This window comes from Octopus bimaculoides, chromosome 17 (genome assembly GCF_001194135.2).
Source record: "Octopus bimaculoides isolate UCB-OBI-ISO-001 chromosome 17, ASM119413v2, whole genome shotgun sequence".
NCBI classification, from domain to species: domain Eukaryota; kingdom Metazoa; phylum Mollusca; class Cephalopoda; order Octopoda; family Octopodidae; genus Octopus; species Octopus bimaculoides.
Window position 1 is genome coordinate 35,707,673 of NC_068997.1, and position 20,925 is coordinate 35,728,597.

Consider the following 20,925-nt stretch of genomic DNA (forward strand, 5'->3'; position numbering starts at 1 on the left):
TAAGAGCTCTCTAAACTTTGCCCAGGCTATTCTTATTCTAGCAGCTACACTTTCAGCGCACCCACCCCCACTACTAACTTGGTCGCCCAGATAGCGGAAGCTATCGACTACCTCTAGTTTTTCACCCTGGAATGAGATAGAAGTTGTTTCCTGTTTGTTTACAGTCTTTATTGCACCTGAACATCTGCCACAAACAAAAACTAACTTGCTAGTTAACCTGCCTTTGATGTTGCTGCACCTCTTATGTGTCCATAGCTTGCACCGGGTACATCTTATAGAGTTACTACCTACTCCTTTTCTACATACTGAGCAGGGCCATCTACCTGAAGGGGTTTGTACATGTATACCTACACACACACATATGCATAACCACAATATACACATACACTACTGGCATAATGGTAAGAACTACGGGACAAGTAACATTAGTTTTGAAAAAAAATATAAATGGAAGTTTTAATTGCCCGATGGACAGGCAAACTGAAACTGCTACTTAATAAAGGTGCAAAAATGCTTAGGGAAGTCTCACTTCTCTCAAAAATTGACACAAAGAGTTGAAACTTGGGGGTGAAATAACACAATGTGCAATAAAATAACATAAGACATGTTCTTTGCAAATCAATTTTATCTCAAAAATTGAACAATACCGCTTATTTTTTAAAGCTGGATGAGAAACGTTAGGCAAGGTTCTAGATGTAACCCCACCAAACTTTTCACGTTTTATAAGCAATCAATTAGTCTTTTCTATTTTCAATTGAATTTTGTTGAGAATTTCAGAAAATTGAATAATCACCGGTTATTTATTTGCTTTCACCACCACCACACGTAAAGTGCTGTCATCGAATTTGATTTCGATTTCAATTTCACTTGCCTCAACAGGTCTTTGCAAGCAGAGTTTAGTGTCCAATGAAGTAAAGGTACGCATAAGTGGACTGGTTACACCCCTGGCATAGGCCATGGGTTATGGTCTCACTTGGCTTACCGGGTCTTCTCAAGCACAGCATAAAATCTCGGTCACTAGTCATTGCCTCGGTGAGGCCCAATGTTTGAAGGTCATGCTCCACCAACTCATCCTAGGTCTTCCTGGGTCTACCTCTTCTACAGGTTCCCTCAACCACTAGGGTGGCACTTTTTCACACAGTTATCCTCATCCATTCTCACCACATGACCATACCAGTGCAGTATCTCTCTTGCACACCACATCTGACGCTTCTTAGGTCCAACTTTTCTCTTAAGGCACTTACACTCTGTTGAGTATGCACACTGACATTACACATCCAGCGGAGCATACTGGTTCCATTCCTTGCAAGCTTACACATTCATCAGCAGTCACGGTCCTGTAACATGGCTGTTCGTACACATGCATCATACAGTCTGCTTTTTACTCTGAGCGAGAGGCCCTTTGTCACCAGCAGAGGTAGGAGCTCTCTGAACTTATTCTAGTAGCTACACTTTCAGAGCACCCACCCCCGCTACTCACTTGGTTACCTAGGTAATGGAAGCTACCAACTACTTCTAGTTTTTCTCCCTGGAATGTGACAGAAGTTGTTCTCTCCACATTTTCAGTGTTTATTGTTCCTGAGCATTTGCCACATACAAAAACTAACTTGCTAGTTAGCCTTCCTTTGATATTGCTGCACCTCTTATATGTCCATAGCTTACACTGGGTACATCTTATAGAGTTTCTACCTACGCCTTTTCTACAGATCGAGCAGGGCCATCTACCTGAAGGAATTTGCGGTTTGTCTGCCTTCCTATTTATTAGGATTTTGGTTTTAAAGGCTCTTCGATTCTAATCCTTGCTTCCACACTTGAAACTTCTCTAGTTCTGATAGTGACTCAGCAATTAGAGCAAGGTCATCAGCATAGAAGAGCTCCCAGGAGCATTCTGTCTTGAATTCCTCTGTTATAGCCTGGAGGACTATGATAAATAGGACGGGGCTGAGGACTGAACCTTGGTGGACCTCTACCTCTATCTGGAATTCTTCACTGTACTCGTTGCCAGCCCTCACCTTACTGATGGCTTCCCTGTACATGGCTTGCTCTCACTTTTTTGCTCACTTAAAGTAACTGCCTTTTCCTAGTAGTTTTTCATATCAGCTGGTTTATTGCATGAAAAACAGCCGTAAGAACACATTTGACCACAAATGCATGTGGTTGATTACAGTTAATTAAAGTCACAGTGATACCAATTTTTTTACCCGTTTACAAATGTGTGAAAATGCAGAAATGAATACAGTTGTTTGTGGTCTAATATTTAAATCAAAATGAGACTGTATTTACAAATAGCATGCTTTATTCATATATATCTGTCATTTAAATGTAAAAAACATAGAAATGAATTGTTTAGAACGTCGGTTAATGAACAGGATGGCGGAAGAAACAAGACAAAAAGTAATGTAAATTGGCAGGAAGGCAATCCAATAAAAATCAAAAATGGTTGGTTTCAAAGTAGGGCATTTTTTGGAAGAGTAACAGTAACTAGATGGGAAGAGAAAGTAATCACAGAAAGGACTAACCTTAAATGGCTTTCAACTCCATGGAAATAACTATTGGAGGGCTGCCTTGTAAACCACATTCCTTGTCAACTCTCCGGGAGCGTAGTAAAATAGATTGGCTGAGTTTCCAACTCACGAACAGCCTACATACAGCTGCCAGTGTGAAAAACATGAAGTGCTGAGGTCCAGCCTAACCACTTTGAGTGACTGTACCTGGGCTTTGTTGATGTTCATAGTAAAGCTTAGACATATGGGAAACTGTACTCTTTTCATTGAGAATACACAGTCAGTCAGAATTAGAGGTATTCAGGAAATGAAAACTGTGTCACCAGCCCCTTGACCCGTTATGATTTTAGCCTCGATAACGTTATCCAACAATTGGGTTAAACCAACTGGGTGCTGTTGCAAAGCTGAGGAGGTTCCAAGTTTCTCAAGAGAACAATTGGACCTCCAAGTCTGAGGCAGAGTTTGTGAGGTAGCATTCCTGATAGTTCTTGGGAGTTTAAAAACTCTGTTGGGTAAACCATTAAGTGTGTTGGATCTGTTGTTGAATCGATGGATCCATAGATTCGCACCTGGGTTGGAAGTTGATGAAGAAGGCACATGTTAAGAGCTTGGACAGTGGTGTTTGTTGGAGCTAACATGGCCCTTTCACACATCCATTGGTGACTGACATAGTTTGTTGAAAGGTTGGGGTAAACTGTTCTGCAAAGATCCTCATGGCTGGAGACATAGTTACAGATGGTACTTATGTCAGCCAAACCGTTTGCATTCATCGGTAAGTTCCCATTACCAACATCCAATAACTTTGTAGCAAAGTCATCATCATCCTCTTGTTGGAGAAGAATCGAGCACATGTTGATGGTTAACTTTCTCATCTGGACAAAATGCTAAAGATGAGAATGTTTGATGCATGCTTCTATTTCATCACCTTGATTGCCTTTTGGGATGATGGGTAGAGTTTGACAGAAGTCCCTAGCAAGAAGTAAAATGAAGCCACCAAATAGTTGAGAGCTGGAGCGCAGATCTTGTAGTGTTGCATTGATGGCATCAAATGCATTTTTGTAAGACACTGTCGCCTCGTCCCAGACTATCAATTTACATTTTTGAAAGATAACAGTCTCATCAGAATTCTTCCTTATGTTGGTTGAAGGATTTTCAACATGACCGATGTTAAGAGGAAGCTTAAATGTTGAATGGACTGTTCTACAGCTAACAGCATGGCTGCTATTCTTGAAGACACCACTGCAATGGATATCTGCCCACGTTGGCAAACTTTGGCAAGAAGGAGGTTGAGTAGAAATGTCTTTCCTGTGCCACCTGGTGCATCAAGGAAGAGGATGTCTTTAAGCATTGATGAAACAAAATTGTAGACATCAGCTTGTTCAGGATTCAACCAGTGTTCTTGTTCCTGAACATAGAACAGAAGACTCAAAGCATGTCTCCCTAAGTAAGTGGCGGTTACAAAGCCTCATTTTTTTCAGTTAGGGGACTTGACATAGTAGCTCTTCAAAGGATGTACATTTCTGGTGTAAACTGCAAGTTCATGTTTGAGGATCTGAAACAGGATTGCATAAGAATGTCAAGACACATGCTGTCACAATATCTATCCCATAGAGATTGAGGATTTTGGAAACCACAAAACGGCATAACGGCAAAACCAGCATAATGGCAAAAAGCTTGCGAAGAGCTTTTGGTTACTTCAAAGTGGATGCCTTATGGAGGGCATGATCACATTGATCATCGTTGTCAAGAAGACCTACTTTGGAGCAGGTCTCTTTAAATGATGAACAAATATTGCCGTTGATGGTGCGAAGATCATCGTAGCAAGTCAGACCTGTGATAACGTGCAAAAGAAGATGGAGGTGAAAGCACTCTGATTTCAGTGAATGAACTAAGTACACTTTTGAGAGGATACCAGCTTCACGCATCGAAGGATCTCTTTGTGAAATGTGCCCTCACTTTCTACTTTGCCAACAGTGGGAAAAATAATTCCATGTGTAGAATGTAGACATGTCCACATAAAGAAGAGTTTTCGCAAAAGAGTCAGAACTGCAAAGGTTGAAAAATCCGGTAAATGTTGATTTTCAAGGTAGTCGTGTACAGACATACATACTTTCCTTGTTAAAATATACCCGTTGACCATTCTCCAAATGAACGCTGAGGTGAATAACTGTAGGTTCACATTCGTGGATCAGAAAACCAAATATGGGCCAAAATGCCTCATTGAAAGAGATGTGGTGTCCAGTTTTGTAAAACATGATTTCATCTGTGGTGACATCAGGTTTATCTGTCCTAGCCAACTCATTAACTGCTCGATCCAATCCCTTATGAACATACTTGCAGATGTATTGGATTGATTTTACAGAGTTGCAGAATTCAACGTTTATGTGAGCTGAAAACATTTTACAAAGCACCTTGTTATGTGGCACAACCCATCTGTTGTCGATATTGAAATCTTGACCATCAACCGATGATATAGTTGCCGTATGTCCACTCTCTTGCAGTGCCTTGCGACGGTATAAAGGGTAGCCATCATGGCCAGTCTTCATTTCATGTATAAGTTTTCGTGGGTAACGCTTTGTGCACCTCTCATTGTCCATACCTGCAGAGTTACGATTAAGGTAGCCACACAGTCCATGCATCATGTTGGTTTTAATGATATCAAAAAGGACTGGGTCTTCTTGGGGATTTGGCAATTCAGCACTGATAACGGAATCAACATCAGTCGACATGAGCTTGATTTGAAGCCAAAAGAGAATATGGGCATGTGGAAGTCCTCTCTTCTGCCATCCAACGGTGTACATGAAACACCGTACTGGTCCAGAAAGTTGTCCATGCCTAATAACATCTATCATTTTCTTAAGCTTAAGGTGAAACACTCTCAATATGATATCATGCCTGCCTAAAGGATTTTGGCCAGGAAATAGGTGAGACTGGATATCTCTCCATTTAGGATTGCAAGTGAAAGTGATGAAAAGATCAAAACAGCCACAGTGGCAGGCATAGGTAAGAGCAACCTGCATATTTTCATGCATATAACAGGGGCCTCTAGTGCATGATGATGGGAGAATGACAGGAAGCCCAACATCCGAAGCCATAACCTGATGATTTTGGTTGACTTCGTCGCGTAGATTGCCGTATTCTTCTGCACGCATTTCCTTTTGATGGTGTCTAATCCATTGGAGGCGTTCAGTGTCAACCTGGAAAATGAAAAAAAACCTTGTGCTAAATAATCTGAGAACTGGCTTAGGAAATTACCATAACGAAATCATAAAAGAAGTAATAATTACTTTAGCAAATATGTCTACACAGTATTGATTGAGGAGCATCTGTGCTCTTTGTAGAATGTTGATGATGTCTTTGCGAACCATAAGCCTTAATGCATAAAATTCCATTTGGGAAATAGTTTTCAATGGTTGAAGATTCATTAAAGTTACTGGATTACACTTTGGTAAGTCAATGTGGTAGCCATCGCTGCCAAAAGGGAAAAGTAATGGATATTGGAGGGTATCGTATGCAAGATTTAGTTCATTTATTCTTTGGAGTCACAAGTTCCGCCATTCAAAAACAATATCACGTTTTGAAGCACTCTCATGGGGATCCGTTATAAGCACATCAACCTCGTCTGTTTGGGGTCTGTTAAAACAACCCTGATGCTGGCTTGGTGGAGCGCAGTCAGCTCGAATGATAACCTTGAAATGATTGGTATTGGCATCTCTGCACTGGAAAGCAGTTTTGAAAACGGTGATGTAGGGGTTACAGTATGAAGCATATTTTGGAGGGGTTGTAGAAGAGATGCTATTGTTCCAGAAGCAACTGAGGCTCTTTGTGCAGTTTCTTCAGGGCCGTTTCCCATAAAGTAAATCTGAAGAAAACTGTGCTCATTGCCATCTTGTGGAATAAGGAAGCCAATTTGATGGTAAATTTGGCCTTGTAATTTGAATGTGGGCATGTAATTTCCATCTCTTATTGGTTTATGTCCAAAACTGGTAATTTGGAAAGTGAAATTGTAGGCTCTTATATTGCGTAGAAAGTGTTTAGAACCTGGGCAGTCAAAGGTTTGGCACTGACTTTCAAATGAGGCAATCTAACCATCCCATTGGAGCAGCAAATACCGGAAGATTCTGCTGGCCACCTCATTGCGTTACAATGGAAGCAAAAAGTTGACATGCTACCAATGATGATATGTGGGTGGGATGCATAGTCCTCTTGGGGACTGTAATGAAAAGCCTTGTTAGACCAGTAACACAAAGAAACCTTCAGAAAGACATGATGTATTTTCCGTTGAGAATCAGCTGCAAGCCTTGTTGCCCGTTGATCAGCAGTCACTAAAGCACGGCTATTTGACATGGAAGCAGCATCATGTGCATGCCAACGATCAACTTGTTTGGGTGTTTCTGAAGCTCTAGTCATCAATGTAGAGGCAGCAGTGCATGCACACCGACGGTCAGTTTGTTCAGGTGTTTCTGAAACTCTAGCCATTGACGTAGAAGCAGCAGCATATGCACGCTGACGGTTAGCTTGTTCAGCTGTCTTGCTTGCACGCAGTGAATGCACGGCTTGTTTTTTTTTACCAAGGTTACTCTTTCTTACTTGAGGCACCCTATCAAGAAATCTGAAATTCAATAAAACCTAACCAAATGAAATCAAAAAATTACCTCAATGGTTTTTGCAAACTCTCAATATGGTATCTCAACAAAAACCCCAGAACATTTAAAAACAAATTTTGGCACGATATTGTCAGCACAAAAATAAAATGTAATTGTGAATGAGCAGTAACATTTAGAAGCATGTGTGGACAAAAGGTATATTGAGAAAATCGATATTCTATCGACTATTGACAATGTGATCTTTTGATGAAAGAAGCATTTGTTATTTTACTTATTCATCAGTGCACTGTGAACTTGTCAAACGGACTACTAAAAGTTAAGGGTGTTTCAACACCATAAACTCAAAATGAAAGACTTGGAATGAAATATGTCAGCAATTTAGAAGCAGTAAAACTATTGTATAGAAGTGACTGAATTGTGATTTTAAAGAAACTGATCTAATAATGTTGATCAGTTCAACTTGTTTAATGAAGGAATGCAGATCATTGGTCGATTAATTTTATGTAGCTGTAAAACCTTATAGAGAATATATTACAAAGAATCTGACAATTCTGTCTAGTGTAGTTTGAATGAGAAACTGTAACTAAAGATTATTAACCCCAAAACTTTACATGTTTTAATAGCAATCAATTTTTTTTCTTTCTTGCTTAATTAAAATTGTTGCCTTTTCCTCATAGTTTTTCATGTCAGCTGTAAAGGTGATTGTATGTGGTGGTTACTTTTGACTGTTTCTTCTCAATAAGGATAACTGATTGATAACGAATCTTAACACAATATATAAACTACTTCAAGTGGAATCGGACATCGTAATTACCCTTAAACTTTTTGCACTCAAGCATACCTCATGTTGACACCTATATGCCAAACTGAACACTGTTTTATCTCCAAAGAGAATATTGCAAGTGAAATTTAAACAATTAACAGTTCTTTGGCTTTTGTATTTGATGACTATCGCTTTAAGTATTTTATTTAGATTTTTCACTCACGTAGTGGTAAGAACAACAGGATACATAACAGTAGTTTCGAATAAAAATAAAAATGGAAGATTTAATCATTCAATAGACAGACAAACATTACAAAAATAGTGATTCTCCCTTTGAAACTGACAATTTTGAAAATCTTTTTAGATTACAGAATGCCCTGCTCTCTCATGCATCCATGTTTAAAATTTCAGCGCAATCGGATGAACAATACTCGAGTTATAAGTGCACAAAAAACAGACAGGACAGGATTTTCTAATTCCCTTAATCTATGGGTGTTGTGGAATGCTATGACTTGTGCAAGGTTTCTAGAAGTGGATTAGGCAAATCTTACAGAGTGTCTATCAAACAATCTCCCATACCTGCTCGAGAGAGGGAAGTGCTTGTCTAAAGCTGCAAAAGATTTTCTTAAGATATTTGTATCTATTTGGACCCCAAATGAAGCATAAAACTATATAGTTTGTGTCTATTTCTTTTCCCTATTCATCTTGTGGTGCTCTATCTTTCGTTTAATCCTTCTTGCATTATTCAGTTTCTGTATATCATGATTTTTGTTGTCATTATACTTACTCTCCTGCCCATCTCGGTTATTAGCCCTAGTGTCTAATTCTGTCCTCCCCGTCTTATTTTGGGTATCCTTAAGGGGTCTTATTTCTTGTTTGTCTACAATTGGGTCAAGAGTCCCTTTCACTAGTCTATCTTGTCGTATATGTTTCATATTCTTGCTGTTTTTTGCTACATATTATGGGCATCCTGCCTTCTTGCAGTTCTACTGTTGGGTTATTTTTTGCATTTGATTTTTGCTTACAACTATTCAACTTATCATCTGTTTTATATGTGTGTGTGTGTGTATGTAAGTATAAGTATGTGTGTATACAGGGGTTGGACAAAATAATGGAAACACCTAGCATCATAATTTTGAAATGTCTATAAAACCATCAAAAGCTTGTTTATTTTGATGTTTTTAATTTATTACTAGTGTTGCTTAATATGTTTTGCTAAAATTGCTGTTTCTTTTCAGATATCATCAGAAAAAGGTAATTAAAATTCATTAAAATGACAGATCTATCGGACTTTCAAGGAGGTCAAATTATTGGTGCTTGCATGGCAGGTGTTAGCGTAACGAAAACAGCTGGAATATTTGGTGTATCAACTGTCTCGAAAGTAATGACAGCCTTTGAGAAAGAGGGAAAAACCTCCTCAGCGAAACAAAACTCGAGAAGACTAAAACTTTCAGATAGGGACTATCGGACTCTTACACAAACTGTTAGAAAGGATCACAAAAGTACAGCTCCCAAAATTACAGCAGAGCTTAATGACCACCTCAAGAACCCAGTTTCCACAAAAACTGTTTGCCGGGAGCTGCACAAAGCTGGATTTCAAAAGAGGGCTGCAATCAGAAAACCACTACTTTCAAAAACAAATGTTGCAAAGCATTTGGAGTGGAGTTAAAATCTACAGAATTGGTACCTAGAGCAGTGGAAGAATGTTATTTCCTCAGACAAGTCATCCTTTACCTTATATCTGATCAAATTCCTCCTATGTTTGTGCAACTGTTTCAGAGGGAAATACAATCTTTCAGGATGATGATGCACCAATTCACACAGCTAAAGTTGTTACTGAATGGCATGAGGAACATTCCAGTGAAGTTGAACATCTTATCTGGCCACCACAGTCCCCAGATCTTAATATTATTGAACATTTATGGTGCATTTTAGAAAAACAAGCATGGAGTCGATATCCTCCACCATCATCGCTACAAGAACTGGAGACTGTTTTAGTTGAAGAACGGGAAAAAATTCCTTTGGAAACAATTCAAACTTTGTACAAGTCCATACCTCATTGAATTCAAGCTGTAATTACCGAAATTTGTTTAAAATTTTAAGGTGTTTCCATTATTTTGTCCAAACCTTGTATATATATATATATATATATATATATATATATATATGTGTGTGTGTGTGCGTGAGCATGTATACATGTGTGTGTGTGTGTGTGTGCATATGACTAATTCATATACTCTCTCTCATATCTATGTATGAGCAAAATTTGTGTGTTTTTTTATTTCTCTTTATTCCTTTTCTTATTTATCTATGTATTTGCTTATTGAACAACATAATGGGCAAACTATTTGAATTATCTACATGACATTATTACGATTTGATCTAGAACAGGGGTCACTAAACTTTGTTCACAGCGGGCCAAATAACTGAGAGTGTGATGAGCGCGGGCTGCATAACCATTTTGTTCAATACAATACAGTCAATACATAAAACATAAAGACAACTAACATATTTAATTACCCAAAAGTTATCAAAGAAGGCAACATCAGCAATAAGATAGTTATATGACACCCAGTGCGCACATATACGACTCTCACAAACTAAGCAGCAAAAAAGGTTACCAGGATTTGTGCATCTGGTGTTTAGCTTTTAAGATATTAATATTTACTTTGGAATTGCTGCATCCAACCAAGAGAGTTGCTTTCAAATGTTCATCAGTCAACCTCGTTCAGTGTGCTGACTTCACATACTTAATTTCTGAAGATGTTTGCTCACAGACATAAATTGTTCTATGCCATACCAGAGGCAAATGAACTCTCATTGCAGGTACTTACACAAAAGGTAGTGCAGAAGTGGGCTGGATGAACTGACCTCGCAGGCTGTAGTTTGGTGATCCCTGATCTAGAATAATCCAGTGGGAAATATATTTATCAACAGCTATATAATTTCACAGGTCTTTGACTTTGATACTGATAAGTGCCAACACACAAAACTGTTAGACCTTGAGTCACTCTGTGACTTCTGCTAAATATTAATAAATACTAGCTGAACTCGTGAAAAATTCACGGAGAATATAAAAAATGTAAGCATCTGTAAATTGTGTGCTGGTGCCAAGAGAAATGTTTCTATATTGTAACAATTAAAGGTGGCGAGCTGGCAGAATTGTTAGCATGCCGGGCAAAATGCTAAGTGGTATTTTGTCTGTCTTTATATTCTGAGTTCAAATTATACTGAGGTTGACTTTGCCTTTCATCCTTTCAGGGTCAATAAATTAAGTACCAGTCAAGTACCATTGCAACAGGGCCACGACCAGGAGGTTGTGTAACATTGGCTCCAAATGAGGGGAACGAATACATTGAGTTATAGTTTCTAATGTTCTGTCTAAAATTCATTCCTTCACTGTTGGTGTTCTCCAAAAGTTGTTTTAATTGGTCAGGATATTTTTGGAAACCTTACCATTACAGTAGCAATTAAATGCTTCCTGCGGAAATCTGCGTGCATGACAGTGTGGGCATACTACGTTCCTCTCATCAATCGTAAACCGAGAATTTTGTTCTTTTATTATATTCCGTCTTCTTATTTGAGCTCTGTCTGTCATAAGATAATTCTGTGTTTCATCTTCTTCCATATTTTCCCTTCTTTCTTGAACTCTGTTTCTCATATCTTGAAGGTAATTCTGCCTTTCATATGTTCTTTTCTTTCTTGAACTCCGCTTCTCATATTTTCTAAGTACAGCTGCCTTTGCTTTTGACTCATATATTCTCGATACTGTTGATTTCTATCTCTCTTATTTTGAAAATACACTTCTCTTTGGTCCTAGCTCATTTGTTCTATCCTTTGCTGATTTCTTTCCCTCCTATGCCATAGGATATGCTCCCTTACCTCTTTGATACTTTATTTCCTCCCGCTGTTTCTTGCGCAACCATTCTCTTCTTCTACACTAATGCTCCCATGCTGCGTTCCTCATGTGATGATCTTTATCTTAAGATTTGTTATTAAAACAATAAATCTCCAAAATGATCCAGAGTGTTTCAATTGAAAAACATATACGAATGTATTAGACAGTTTTTGTTTAAAAAGTGAAAATATTTCTGAAATACTCACCTAACAACACAGTATATAGGATATGGTAATGTCCATGCTGTGTCAGTGTCGGGGTTACCACTTTAGAAGGATATGTTAATTTTTCACGTTGTGGTCACCACTTTACATGGTTAGTGTCCACATCACATCGGGTTTACCATTTTAGATGGATAGTGTCCACATCACGTCGGGGCCACCACTTTAGATGTTATAGGTTGTGGTGTCATCTAATGAAACTCCGCTCAGAAGGTTGTAATGTTGTTTGGTAGTAGACCCGGATAAAGAATATACAAACACAAGGCTGGTGACTTTAAATACGTTTATTTTGTCATATGTATATATACACAAGCTGAATGAAGTGGTTGATGTACATTTGTTCATATATCTACAGGCATCTGCATGGGTTGTATGTTAGCTGTTAATCCTGGTGAGAAGCTCACAAACAGCGATGTGTAGGAACCAGTGCAGTGTGTTGGTGTTGTATAGATGTTGGTGACGTTGATGAGACATCAGTGGTGGCGACGAAGATGGAGGTCGCTGCAATGTGGTCCGTGGTTAGACCTTAGAAAGTCTGGAACCAACTGACGCCGAGCCTGAGAAGAGGCGAGCTTTTATAGCTGATGGGTAGGCTCAAATGCTTGTTTGAAACAGATTGTCTCATGCGATTTATTTGAAGGCTGCGATTGGTTGGGCTGCAAATTGCGCCAATGCCAACCAATCAGAGTGGTAGACACAACGAGGTCCAAAACAGCCCCAAAGATTAGCTGTTACCTGCTATGTTCATATATCTGTTATATAAAAGAAAGAGGAAGTTCACCAGAGTTTGTTACAGATAGCCCCCCCCCCACTGTCACAAGTCATTTTGTGGGAGACAAAATAGACAATAAAAGGAAGATATTTCTGTAACGAAGAGGTGAAAAAGGCTGTGTAACCAGCAAAACTTAATGTACAAATGTGATGGACCTACGTCCAGCTAAGTGAAAATCACGAGAATACAAAAAATCAAGGTAAATGAAAGAATATTGGCTGCTGTGTGAATGAGCAGTGCTAAGAATTTGCCTACAAAACAGTGAGTCATTTGCAGAGGCAAAGGCTGTAGGTACTAGAAAAGCAACAGTGACTAGCGAAGTGAGACAAGCCGTAAAGATGGTGGCAAAAGAAAGAAGTTCCAACATGCAAGAGATTTGGTGTTGATCAGGCACCAAAGGAAGAAAATGCATGAAATGCTATGTGATGCAAAGAAAAAAATATGTGTTTATAAGAGGTGGTTTATGCATCCTACAGACCAGAGAAGAAACGCATGATAAAAATACGTAAGGAACTTTTTGCCAGATGAGAAAAGGCTTGAGAAAAGCATTCCACTAGAATTAACCTAGAAATGTGTCGGAGTGGATAGCATGAGGCAGATAGCATGTATATGTGTACATATGAACGTTTGAGCAATAAAATGAAAAAAAATATGAACAAAACATTTAACAATGTAAAGAGGAACAACAAGGAAAAACGTTCAGCAAAGAAAGGTGTCCATCAAATAGAACAAAGCATATATGTACAATGATACAGCAAGAGAGAAAATGTGAATACAGTATCTGTAGCAACATAAGTCTATTCTTCGGAACAGTCACTGGCGAGGCAAAGTTAAGAAATGTGGTCTGAGATAATTTCTTCAGCCAATGAACTGATCAGCCAGAAAGTGTCCTGTAAGGTGAAGAATGTGTTTGCATAGTTGGAGGTGGTGCCTGTGGGAGTGGGGTGGCAGTGTTTGTGAAATGATGGGTGTGTCAGCAAGTGACATAAATGTTTTGGAAAAGGCTTTTTTCTCTTACTTTGTCAATAGAGACAATCTCTTCTTTTCTGTGACTGTCCACAGTGAATGGTCTTGGTGTGCTTTTAAGAACGCGATAGGGTCCAGTGTAGGAAGGTGTGAGCGGTCCATTGACAGCGTCATTTCTTACAAACATGTGAGTCCAGGTAGAAATATCCGGAGGTACTGCAGAGGAAATAGACTGGTCATGAAGAAGCATTGGTGATAGGTCAGCAAGGAATGACCTGAGTCGTGTGACGGAAGATGTGGGATCTGCAATCAGTAAGTTAACGGGCGTGTAATGTGTGCTGTCATCTCACCATTTCAGTTGGTTTAGTGGTCTGGAATGTTGTAGTCATCGTTATAGAAGGATAAGTGTTCATACTGTGTCAGCATCTGGGTTACCACTTTAGAAGGATATGTTCATTTTCACGTCATGGTCACCACTTTAGATAGATAGTGTCCACATCACGTCGGGGCCACCACTTTAGATGTTATAGGGTCATCTAATGAGACTCGACTCAGAAAGTTGTAATGTTGTTTGGTAGTAGACCCTGATGAAGAATATACAAACACAAGGCTGGTGACTTGTTCATATATCTACAGGCATATGCGTGGGTTGTATGTTAGCTGTTAACCCCGTGAGAAGCTCACGAACAGCAATGTGTAGGAACCAGTGCAGTGTGTTGGTGTTGTATAGATGTTGGCAACATTGATGAGACATCAGTGGTGGCGACAAAGATGGAGGTCGCCGCAATGTGGTCAGTGGTTAAAAAGTCTGGAACCAACTGACGCTGAGCCTAGGAAGAGGTGAGCTTTTATAGCTGACGGGTAGGCTCAAATGCTTGTTTGGAACAGACTGTCTCATGTGACTTATTTGAAGGCTGTGATTGGTTGGGTTGCATATTGGCACGCGATAGAGTAAGAGACAGATTGCGCCAATACCAACCAATCAGAGTGGTAGACACAACGGGGTCCAATATAGCCCCAAATGTTAGCTATTACCTGCTACGTTCGTATGTCTCTTATATAATAGAGAGAGGAAGTTCACTAGAGTTTGCTACAGTTGTATTCGAAAGCCAAAAGATGTTTTTTTTTAGCTGAGGTATAATTTGATAATTAAAACAAATTCAAAATTAAAATTTTGGGACATATGACTTACCATACTATCTGGTGTATGGCCGAATTCAAATGGGTAGAAGACCTAAAAGAAATGTGTATGTGTGTGGTTGGGCTTTTAATAGCCTAGGGTCAATTTCAATTCAATTGTAGAAAGGCATTATAATAATCAGCCACTCCGAAAAGACAGTTTCATGCTGTCATCTCTCTCTCTCCCTTGCTCGACACACACATCAGATTTAAGTATCTTCAATTTCTTTCTCTTAAGTGTGACACACGCATCAGGTACGTACAAAAAACAAATTGGCGTATTAATATTATTGATACATACACACACATTAGGTCATGGGAGGGTAGAAAGATATGGTATTTCCAATGTAGCACTCATTTGAGCTTTAGACTATCTATACTCATCCCACTTAGTGGCACTTTGCATAAGTGTCTTCTACTATAACACCAGGCTGACTGAAGTCCTGTGAGTGAATTTGCAAGACAGAAACTGATAGAAGCCCATCATTTGTGTGTGTGTGTGTATATCATCGTCATCATTATCAGTATCATGTCCACTTTTCATACTGGCATGGGTAGGATGTTTTGTCAGAGAATCAGTGATCTCCAATGTCATTTTTAGCATGGTCTCTAAAGCTGGATACCCATCCTAACACCAACCACTTTACAGAGTGTACTGGGTGCCTTTTTTGTGCAATAGTGGTGATGCCATGTAGCTTGCAAGACAGAAAAGAACAGAGAAAAAGGAAATGGAAAAAGCTCCCACTCTTAAGAGAAATTATTTGAGAGTAGAAGGTGAATGTGGGTGACTGTATGTTAGGTGTTGAAAGGCTAAAGTATGACAGAAGAACAAGCACAGGTATCTTGCTATAGAGGAGATAAATGGCTGAAAAAAGTAAGAGGAAAGTAGTGATGGGATGCTATAGCAATCTCTCAACAAACAAGAAAATGAGTATAAGAAAGGACACGGGTGGTGGGACATAGGAAGGGATGAGAGTGAATGCTTTCATAAGAGTGTGAGGGGGGAATGAATAGATGGAGGCAGAGGTTAATGTAGTGAGTGATGAGCAAGGGTGGGGGTGCAGATGATGGGAATTACCAGTATGTAAAGGGTTAATGTGTGTAATACAAGGTGGCTCGAGAAGTTAACAGAAAGTAGTAGAATGATGTGCAAGATGTGGGGAGAGAGATATAGGGATACATAAGGGGCTATAGTAGGTGGATGATGCTGATAGATATGGGAGGGCACTGATAGTGATAGTAGATAAGAGAGGTGTTTAGAAATGAGTGTAGCAGAGGGAAAGAAAGCAGAGGCTGAAGGCACAGAAAGGTGTTTGGTTGAAATAGTGTGGGCCTGGATAATGAATAATGAAAGTAGCTCGGTGCGGGAGAGACCTTTAGCAAAGGGACAGAATGTAATATGTGCTGCTATTGCTCTCAGGCGAGCGCATCAGCCACATTGTACCACAAATGGGGAAGGAGAAAAATGGGGGCAGAACGCTTGATGTCTTTACATATGTTTGCTGACTAAACAAAACAGCCTTGCTGGCAATACAGTTAAGAGTGCATCCAGGGTTCTTGACCTGTTGAACATTCTTTGTAAACAAAAAGACTGATAATTATGTCTAGGTTGTCCAATGTTCAATACTCTCAGGTTACTGCTCTTGGAAAAAAGAACATCCAGCCAAAGAAAATCTACCTCAATGCATGTCATCTAACTCATGCAAGTGGATGTGAGATATACATATGCCAAAATAGCACTCACAAGTCACAAGTAGGTAGGTAATGTAGTTTAAAGACATTTTACTTATCCCTGAATATTATATAACTAGCTGACGTACCTGGTAATTCCTGGGAGAGCAGGGCTTATCCCTTGGTTCTGTTCTCATAATTGTTTCACTAACCCAGTAACAACAATACAAAGTATGTAGCCCTTAAAATGGTTTTTGTACATTTATTGAGAATACCCCCAAACTTACACAGGATCTTGTTTTTAGGAATTCCCAATAAGTTATGAATATTGAAATTGTGAAGTCAATTATGTAATAACATGAAATTAATTACCCGATAGTAAGAATTCAAATAAAGTAGCCTTGCAAAGGTCTTTAATACATTCCCAGAGTATATAGACCTTAGGAGGAAATATTAATAAGGTATGTATACAAAAATCGTGAAGCATCTAATGTAATAAGAGGCTAATCAGATATAAGATAACAATTTAAAGTAAATAACTCTGAAAAATGCTTTTGTGTGTTCACAGAGAATATTACCCTCAGCAGCGCTAGTGTTGGTATATTTGTGAATAAGTCACTAACTGAAATAAGTGGATCTATTGTTTAGGAAAATAGGATTTATTTGTTTAAGCGTTGTACTGGATAAATTGTGAAAATAACTCATATAGTTCAAATACTAAGAAACAAGCACACTAAATTTGATGTATACGAAATAATTTATGAACATGAATGGGTTATTTCCCTTCGATGTTTAAAAAGAATACATTAGTTATATGTAGAAGATATAAGAATCCCTTCCAGGGGCTCTATTATCGATTTTTTTCAACAATCTAAGTATGTCACTAGTTTTCCAGACATAAGTTCTATTCGCGTGTCAAGTTTCATCAAAATCGATGAAATGATGTAGGAGGAGTTAGATAACAACGCCACAAACAAGCACACCCACAGATTTCCACATAAGTAGTAGATTAATAAAAGTTTATAGTTTTTTGACAAATAATGTATAGGTACCTAAGCATATGCTGAAGTTCAGGATCTTATAGAAAAGATGGCACATTATGCATAAGGAAAATTAGGCCGTAAAAGTTTTTCATACAAGCACTTCTAACTATGATATCATCAATTTTAAGGATGTTCCAATCTAAAATTCAAACACTCATATTATTAAAGTAACTCCTTCAGGGGTTCAGGGATCTTGTTCTTTCAAGCACTTGGAGTATTTCCAATTTTCACAAAATTCTTTTTTTTAAGTTTTCTGCACTGATGTAGTTTTGTATGCTGATGACAATAAATGCTTTCATTTTTCCTATAAACTGAAAATGAACACATTACAGAACCTGGAATGTTTTTTTTTGAAAAGAATTTAATGGAAGATACTGAAAGTAAATGAATTTTCCCCTCAAAATTGTGCTATGTATTTAAAAAGTTTTGCTAACATTAATGAATATATTCAAAGAGATTTTTCTAAATAGATCACACTTTTCATACCTGCAGCACCAGAGAACCTCACAGAGATATGAGTTGATCAAATGAGGGCATTAATGTCATTTACTCCCTCACTTAAAGTAGACCCACATACTTTCTACTTATTGGAGTAGACAAACACAATGCTGTTGTGGTTCCCTATTCTATGCTGAAATTGGTAGCCTTGTATCTCAGGAATATCCTTACCACAGGTTGCTGTAAATCATTGTTCCTGACAATAAATTGTTGTATCCAGCAATACAAAAACAAAATTAACTTCCTAAGTGGAAGGGTGACCCACCTCCAACCATGTGCTTTCCACATGATCACAAACTCTCAGCATTTTCTTTTGCCACAATACCAATATATGTTGCCATGATAAGAGACAGTTGCGAATTGAGATTTCAAGTAGATAAAATTACCTAACTTTAAATACTTATAATTTCTTTATCATTAATTTCTAGAAAAATGTAATTTTTGTCATCAACATGCAAAAACTTCATCAAACCTACATTTTTGAAAAATAGTCTGGGGTAAATCTAAAATACGCCAAATAGTTGGATTTTCTCTGTTTTGACAGGAATATTTCCAGTTTTTCTTTTCACCATGGCCTTCAAATTGATGGGGGGAAGCTTTCTATGAAAAAAAATCTTTTGAAAATGTATGTTTTGATGTTTTTCAATATTTTTCTGCCCATAAACACATTTTATGGAATGATGCTGTGGTATAATATGGGTTTTGTTTAGCTCAAGGGTGTAATTTAAATTTAAACGCCCCATCCTACACTGAGTGAGAACATGCAATTTTCCAATACACTGACTGCGCTTGATACCTCATCATGCGACCAGGATTCTGTGGAAGATTTTGAAGCGGAAACAATGGCAGTTGAGACCAGAACAAATGTTATTGACTCTAGAGAAGAAGCCAACAGTGCAAAACTCGATAATCTTGAACAATTGAAAGCTGGTCAACAGTATCTACACACATACAACTTGAGAAACCAGAAGGTGTGAACTATCCAAAATATTGTAATGCTCCATATTATTCCCTCTATTCCCTGGATGCATACATTCACTACTCACACACACATATTTTGATGACTAAAATCTTTACGAACTCACTGTGTGGTACTCAGATTCTTTAGCAGGGGAGAATGTGGTAATAATTACTTTTATTATTATTACTCACAGTTATTTCCATCATCGTGCCAGCCAGTCAAAAACGAGGCTTTGGAATGATATTTAAACATGGCTGACTCCTGATCAGCTAAGTTCACAACTGAAACAACTAACGATAGATACTATATCCTTGTTCTTAGAAGAGTAAAGCCTATTTATGGTTAATCATTTCCAGTCTTCTGTATTCAACAATCTCACCAGTTTGATAACCAGAATTACTACAGCTTTATCTGGTCCCTCTCTTGGATCCACACTAGGCAGACTCTCCTTCTCCCATGAGTTCTCTATATTTAGTAGCCTTTCATAGTGGCACTTCCAAGCGTTTTTCTTTGCAGAGTCACTAACTGCAAATGAACAATCATCTATGCGAACATACTTCTCTCCAACAACATCACAATTTTACCTTGGTACATTCTCTTGCAAGCCAAAAAACTTCAAGCTGCAGGACATTGGCAAACTTCTTCCTTTCTGCTGGCTAAGTATACCTGCTTCCAAGCTTCCCTTTTAGCTGCCTGATATAGCTCCTTGCTACTGCCATACTTCCAGTTCTTCCAAACTTGTTTCTTAGCTCTAATGGCCCTGTCAACTACACTGTTCCACAACCATTGGGACTTTGCACCAACCACAAATTTGGTCTGTGGCTCTCAATAAGTTGTCTTGTAGAGAATTCCAGTTATTGTCTATGTTAAAAGTCTGTAATTCCTCCTCCTTCCCATTAAATGCTTCAGTTAGGACGTCTTTAAATCTTTGACTATTCAAAGGATCCTTAAGCTTCCAGAACATTGTTTTCCAAACTGGCTTGCTTCTTAGACTCTTTCTTGCTTGTAGTCTGAAGTTGCTAATGACTAACTTATGCTGAGAGGTGCATTTTTCACAAGGGAAGGACTTTGCATTTATGAGCAACCATGAATCCTGTTTTCTGGTGAGAATGTAGTCACTTTGGCTAGCATATACATATATACAGGGGTTGGACAAAATAATGGAAACATCTAGCATCATAATTTTGAAATATCTATAAAACCATCAAAAGTTTGTTTATTTTCATGTTTTTTGATTTATTATTAGTGTTGCTTAATATGTTTTGCTAAAATTACTGTTTCTTTTCAGATATCATCAGAAAAAGGTAATTAAAATGACAGATCTATTGGACTTTTAAAGAGGTCAAATTGTTGGTGCTTGTATGGCAGGTGCTAGAATAATGAAAACAGCCGAAATGTTTGGTGTATCAAGAAGTACTGTCTTGAAAGTAATGACAGCCTTTGAGAAAGAGGGAAAAACCTCCTCATTGAAATAAAATGCTGGAAGAAAACCAAAACTTTCAGATAGGGACTATCGGACTCTTATGCAAATTGTTAGAAAGGATCACAAAAGTACAGCTCCCAAAATTACTGCAGAGCTTAATGACCACCTTGAGAACCCAGTCTCCACAAAAACTGTTTGCTGGGAGCTGCACAAAGTCAGATTTCACGGGAGGGCTGCAATCAGAAAACCACTACTTTCAAAAACAAACGTTGCAAAGCATTTAGAGTAGAGTAAAAACTTAAAGAATTAGTCCCTAGAGCAGTGGAAGAATGTTATTTTCTTGGACAAGTCATCCTTTACCTTATTTTCAACCATCGGCTGAGTAAATGTGTGGACAGAGCCAAAAGAAGCATTTGACC

General features: G+C 38.3%; 1 protein-coding gene across 7 annotated transcripts in view; it reads right to left on the bottom strand.

The window, feature by feature from the left end:
• The window catches only part of LOC106879509 (methyltransferase-like protein 25B), a 140,030-nt gene that overhangs the window by 116,082 nt on the left and 3,023 nt on the right, over nucleotides 1–20,925 (bottom strand). The window contains exon 2 of one of the 7 annotated variants that reach the window (XM_052974173.1): nucleotides 2,520–5,701. The exons of 5 other annotated variants lie outside the window; for them this stretch is intronic. The gene's annotated coding sequence lies outside the window, so the exon portion shown is untranslated. Of the gene's footprint in view, nucleotides 1–2,519; nucleotides 5,702–11,978; nucleotides 12,746–20,925 lie in introns of all 7 variants that reach the window. One more of the 7 variants, XM_052974172.1, reaches the window with a different exon arrangement.